Genomic DNA, 6000 nt, shown 5'->3' with positions numbered 1-6000 from the left:
CTACACTTGAGGCAGTTTACTGAAACAAAATACCTTGAATAAAGGAGAGGTGTTGTCTTCATTATGAAGGAACTCAGTATACTCTCCAAAATTTATACCGTTAATCTTTCTCCCAGCCTTCTTCAACAGGACATTTGGTCTTTTATCAGGGTAACTGTGCATTGTATAAAAGAAAATGATCAGATCTTTCAGAGACTACTAGATACTGGCTCTGAACTGGAACTGATCTCAGGAGACCCAAAATGTCACTGTGGTCCACAATTCAGAGTAGGGGCTTATGAAGAGCAAGTGGTCAATTTAGTTTTAGCTCAGGTCCATCTCAAATTGGGCCTTCTGTGTTCTGGAAGCCATCCTATGGTTATTTCCCCGGTCTTTTTAAAATTTTATTTTGGATTCAGGGAGTGCATGTGCAAGTTTATTTTCCCAGTCTTGAAAATATGGTAGGAATAGATATCACAATAGCTGGCAGAGTTCTCACATTGGTTCTCTGACCTAGAGATTGAGGGTTGTTTGGGTAGGAAAGGGCAGGCGAAACTACTAGAACTCCTTCTACCTAGGAAAATAGCAGAAACAATCACTCATCCCTGAAGGGATGATAGGGATTTGTGCCACCATCAATAATTTAAAAGGTGTTGAGTTGATAATTCTTACCACATCCCCATTCACCGCCCTTATTTGAACTGTGCAAGAAAGACAGAATGACAGTGGATTAACATAAATGTAACCAGGTGTTTATTTCAGTTAAACCTGCTGTATAAGATGTAGCTTCACTGTTTCAGTAAATTAATAGATCATCTTGTATCTGGTATGCAGCTACTGATATGACAAATGCCTTTATTTCCATTCCTGTCAATAAGAACCATCATAAGGATGTTGCTTTCAACTGACATGACCAGAAAAATGCCTTCACTGTGAGGTATATCATCTCTCCAGCCCAGTGCCATCAAGTTAGTTCATAAGGATGTCAGTTGCCTTTTTTCCCCGTAAGATATCACACTGGTCTGTTACATTGATGGCTTCATGCTGGTTAGACCTAGTGAACAAGAAGTTACAACTATACTAGAATTATTGGTAAGACATTTGAAATTGAATTGAAATTTGAAATTATTGGTAAGACATAAGAAATTCGTATTTCAGAGGGTGAGAAATGATTCCAAAAAAAGTTTAGGGACTTTCTCCCTGAGGGAAATATCTAGGAATTCAGTGGATTGAGGCATGTCCAGTTATTCTTTCTAAGATGAAGAACAATATGTTGCATCTGGCCTATCTTACATCCCAAAAAAAAGTGCAATGCCTAGTGGGCATCTTTAGATTTTGGAGGCCATATATTCCTTATTTGAACAGCTTGTAATACATCTTCAAACTCACTGATTCTTTCCTCTGTTCTGTCTAATCTATTGGAAAGCATATGCAATGCATTCTTCAATTTCTTTACAGTCTTTTTGATTTCTAGCATTTTCTTTTGATTCTTTTGTAGAGTTTCCATTTCTGCTTGCCTTACCCATTTGTTATTTTATGGTTTTCATTTGTCTCATGTCAAAGGTAGTTAAATTTGGCCTAAAGCTGCCTCCATACTTTGAATTCTTATGTACCAAACTGTAAGCTCAGTATGTAAACAAGCTTCAATGTATCTTAAGAGTATATTCTTGTAACTAGTGTCTGGGTCTCAACCAATCATGGCAGTCAAGATACATCTGTCTCTTCAGTTTTCAGGGCATTCCTGTGGTCTGTGATCTCATTTGTCTGAGAGATCTAAGAAGAGGTACTGACATTCAAGTTGTTCAACACTTATCTTGTTTAGAGAATGGCAGTGAAAAGTTCCAGTTTATCTTAACATTTTGCCTCAGAAATCAGAAGCGTCTGAATTTCTTTTTTTTATTTACACATACATAAGATTATGATGGGCCTTTACAATAATCATTTTTAATGTTTTTTGCTATTTCTTAGATACTGTACTTAGTATGATTAAATTGGAGAATAATGTATATAATTATATGTTGTTTATATAACTATATATAATAACATAGAGAATGATTTATATAATTATAAAACAGATATATAATTTCCAATGAAGAAAAGGCAACTAGTGAACAGATGTATAAAGTCAAAACGAATTTCAAAACAGCAATAACATGAATAGCAAATAAATAGTATAAATTATGCTTTTACCTAATATCCATATTTTAAAGTGATATTATCCAGTGCTGACATGGATGTGCTGAAACTATTCTTCTTATACAATATTTTAACAAGATAATTCTCTATATGTGACAATAGGCTTTCCTTTCAGTTCTCTTGGGGTGGCAATGAGGGATTGATCTAATTTCTGATACATACTTGTATGTATTAATAAATAAAATTTACCAATCAGGGATGATTTGTATCAAAAACAAGATTACAATTAACATAGTTGATGAACTTGTTTAGCATGTTGCCGTGGATTATGGTTTTGTTAAAATTTTATCCAGATTATCCTATCTACTATTTCTTTTCTTAGTACACCTTCCTCTTCAACTTAAACACCAGTGCTTATGATTTAAAATCATCCTCTCCTCCTGCTTAAATGCCTTATCCCATCTATTTATTTTACATATATCAACTGAGTAAATACTAAAGCCAACATATTTCCAGATGCTTGATATGCCTATAACATTCATAACCATGTAAAGCCTATGATCCAGTGAGACAGACAATAAATCATGGATCATAACAAATTAGTAAAATATAAATTATGTTATAAAAGACTATATCTATGGTAATTATGCTTATGTTACAAATGATGAGAGCAGAGTAAGGGATTAGGAGTCACAGAGTATTTTCGTCAGTAATAAGACAATTTTAGAGATTGAGATTTGAGCAAGGATTTAAAGTGGTTAAGACAGATAAACAAATTTTCTTCTGAGGGAAGATATACCTATGCAGAGGAAATTGCAGAACACATTTCTTAAATGGTGGAATGTACTTCTACAAAGTAATGAAGTCATTTGTGTAGATCGAAAAAAGTGAGCAAGGACAAATTCATAGGAGATGAGTCCTATGAGATAACAGGAAACTCAATTAGGAAGGGATTGGCTTTGGATTTGACTAAAAATGGGAGCAAGTGGAGGGTTGTAAGCAGAATAATTACTAATTTAACATATGTTGAAAGAAACACTGTGGCTGATGTCAAGAATATAAAAAGGCTGTACTCAGGATGTTATTAGGTTTATCAGACACCATCGCTCAGGGAAGAAGAACCACTATGAACCATGAAATGGAGGTTTGTTTTAGATACTAGGCTTTACATAATTATTGGAGAAAATTTAGAAATAAAAATTTAAAGAAAGTTTTAGAAACTAGGAGGAGCCACAGACAAGTTAATTTGACAAGAAAAACATATCTAGAGGTTCTAGTGGGGCCTTAAAGTAGCAACGAATATAGTAATCCATGGCAGATATTTGGGAGTCAAAAATGCAGTATTTGGTGATGACCTGAGATACACAGCTTCAAAAATTAGGAAGCAGACACAGTGATGGGAAGAGCAAGCTAAAACACAGCTTACCAGTCCATATGCTTTTGTCTGAATTAATTAACATGTCCTCAGAGAACACTGGCTGCTGCTTCCATTTTCCCCCCCAAATCTCACAAAAGAAATCCTTTAAGCCTATTGTTACCCTGCATCTTTGAGAAAGAAAAATCTATGAAAAGTATTTTTTGCATAATCTAGTTGACAATGAAATGATCCACAGCAGGCAGTGATAGATATAACTTAAAAATAGAAGTATTAAAAATTCTTGATATTTTAAAGGGGGGAGAGACAGGGGAAAAGTAAAGTAAAGGATAATTCTAAAACTTTTGAATGAACAGTTCAATAACTGGCTGCTATCAAATATACTGGCAAATTTTGTGGGAGATAGGAATGAGGAACTCAATTTGGACATGTTGTGTTGGAGAAATCTATTAAGTATTCAATTGTAGAAGTCACATAAATATTTAGATAAATGAGTCTAGAATTTAAGACAGAATTCTGAGCTTTTGAGTTTTAAATGTGGTATCCATCAGCATTCTGGAAATATATGAATCCAAGAAAAACGATAAGGTGACCAATGTTATGAGTGTAACATGATGATCAGCTCTGGTGTAGGCCAACATTACCAGTTTTGGGAGAATGAGAAACTCTAGCAAAGTAATTGAAAGTAATCAAACAATGAATGCACACAAATATCCACAGAATGTGTAGTCCTGGAAATTAAGTGATAAATGGAAGGAGTAAAGTTGACTGATGAAAAGCAGATATAAGATAATTTGGGGAAAAGAGCAAATTAGACGATTTAAATGTGAATTTTATATTAGATGATATTTTGAATTTTTGTGTGTTAATAATCTGGTTGATATGTGGGATAATGATCTTATTTATAATAGATATATATAACTGGAGATACATTTTCAGTGTCATAATAACTACAACTTTTGTTCCAGTGGTCTGGCAAAATTAAGCCACATTTACTTGTGGTGAATCTAGGATAAAGAACATGAGTGTAAAACTTTAGGGTAGAAAGTAGATTGATGTCAACTACATTATATACTTCAGATTAGTGAGAAAATGAAAACTGTTAACCATTAGGTTAGCAATATCAAGGTAATTTGTGGCCTTTATCAAACCAGTTGCTATGGAATGATTAGACAATATTTTATTTGAAATGGGGTTAGGAGAGAATGGGAGAAAAGGAATTTGAGGCAGTAAGCATAGAATCATTTTTGGGAGGAGTTAAAGCAAATTGCTGGGCAGTATATTGCACAGATGTGTGGTCAAGAAAATATGTGAAACTTTAAGACATGAGAAATAACTTGTTTCTATATTGATGGAAATGATTTATTTGAGAAAGAAAAAAATCATCATTTCCCCATTGCTTATTTTGGTTGACTTTGTTGAAGATCAGATGGGTGTGGGTGCACAGCATTATTTCTACGTTCTCTATTCTGTTCCATCGGTCTAAATGTCAGGTTTTGTACTGGTACCATGCTATTTTGATTACTGTAGTCTTATAATATAGTTTAAAGTCCAGTAATGTGATACCTTCAGCTTTGTTTTTTTTTTGCTTAGGATTGTTTTGACTACTCAGGCTCTTTTTTGACTCCCTGTGAATTTTAGAATAGTTTAGTCCCAATTATGTGAAAAATGACATTTGTAGTTTGACAAGAATAGCATTGAAACTTTAGACTGCTTTAGACCATATGAAAATTTTAGTGGTATTAATTATCCCAACCCATGAGCATGGAAAGTTTTTTCATTTGTTTATGTCATCTATGATTCCTTTCAGCAGTGTTTTGTGTGATAATAATCTGGTTGATATGTGGGAGAATGATCTTATTTATAATATATATATGTATATATATGTATATATATATATATAACTGGAGATACATTTTCAGTGTCATAATGACTGCTAGAATCTATAAAGAATTAACAATTGAGCAACAAATAACAAATAGTCCCATTAGAAATTGGGCAAAATACATGAAGACACTTCTCAAAAGAAGACATATAAGCGGCCCTCAAACATATGAAAAAAATGTTTAACATCACTAATGATCTGAGAAATGCATCAAAACCAAAATGAGATAGCATTTAACACCAGTCATTTTGGCTGTTATAAAATAGTCAAAAAACAGTAGACATTGGCAGCGCTGTGGAGAAAAAAAGAACACATATACACCATAGGTGGGAAGGTAAATTAGTCCAGCCACAGCAGAAAGCAGTTTGGTGATTTCTCAAAGAACTTAAAGCAGGCTACCACGTGATCCACCATTCCCAATACTAAGTATACATCTAAAAGAAAACAAATCATTCTACCAAAAAGACACATGTACTCTCATTTTCATCAAGCACTATTTACAATAGCAAAGACATGGACTCAACCTAGATGCCCCACAATGGTGGAATGGATAAAAACATGTGGTATTTATACACCATGGAATACCATGCCTCCATAAAAATGTATGAGATTATGACTTTTGCAG

Source organism: Pan troglodytes, chromosome 14 (assembly GCF_028858775.2).
Source record: "Pan troglodytes isolate AG18354 chromosome 14, NHGRI_mPanTro3-v2.0_pri, whole genome shotgun sequence".
Classification (NCBI taxonomy): domain Eukaryota; kingdom Metazoa; phylum Chordata; class Mammalia; order Primates; family Hominidae; genus Pan; species Pan troglodytes.
The sequence above is the reverse complement of the archived record's forward strand: the minus strand, read 5'-3'. Positions refer to the sequence as shown.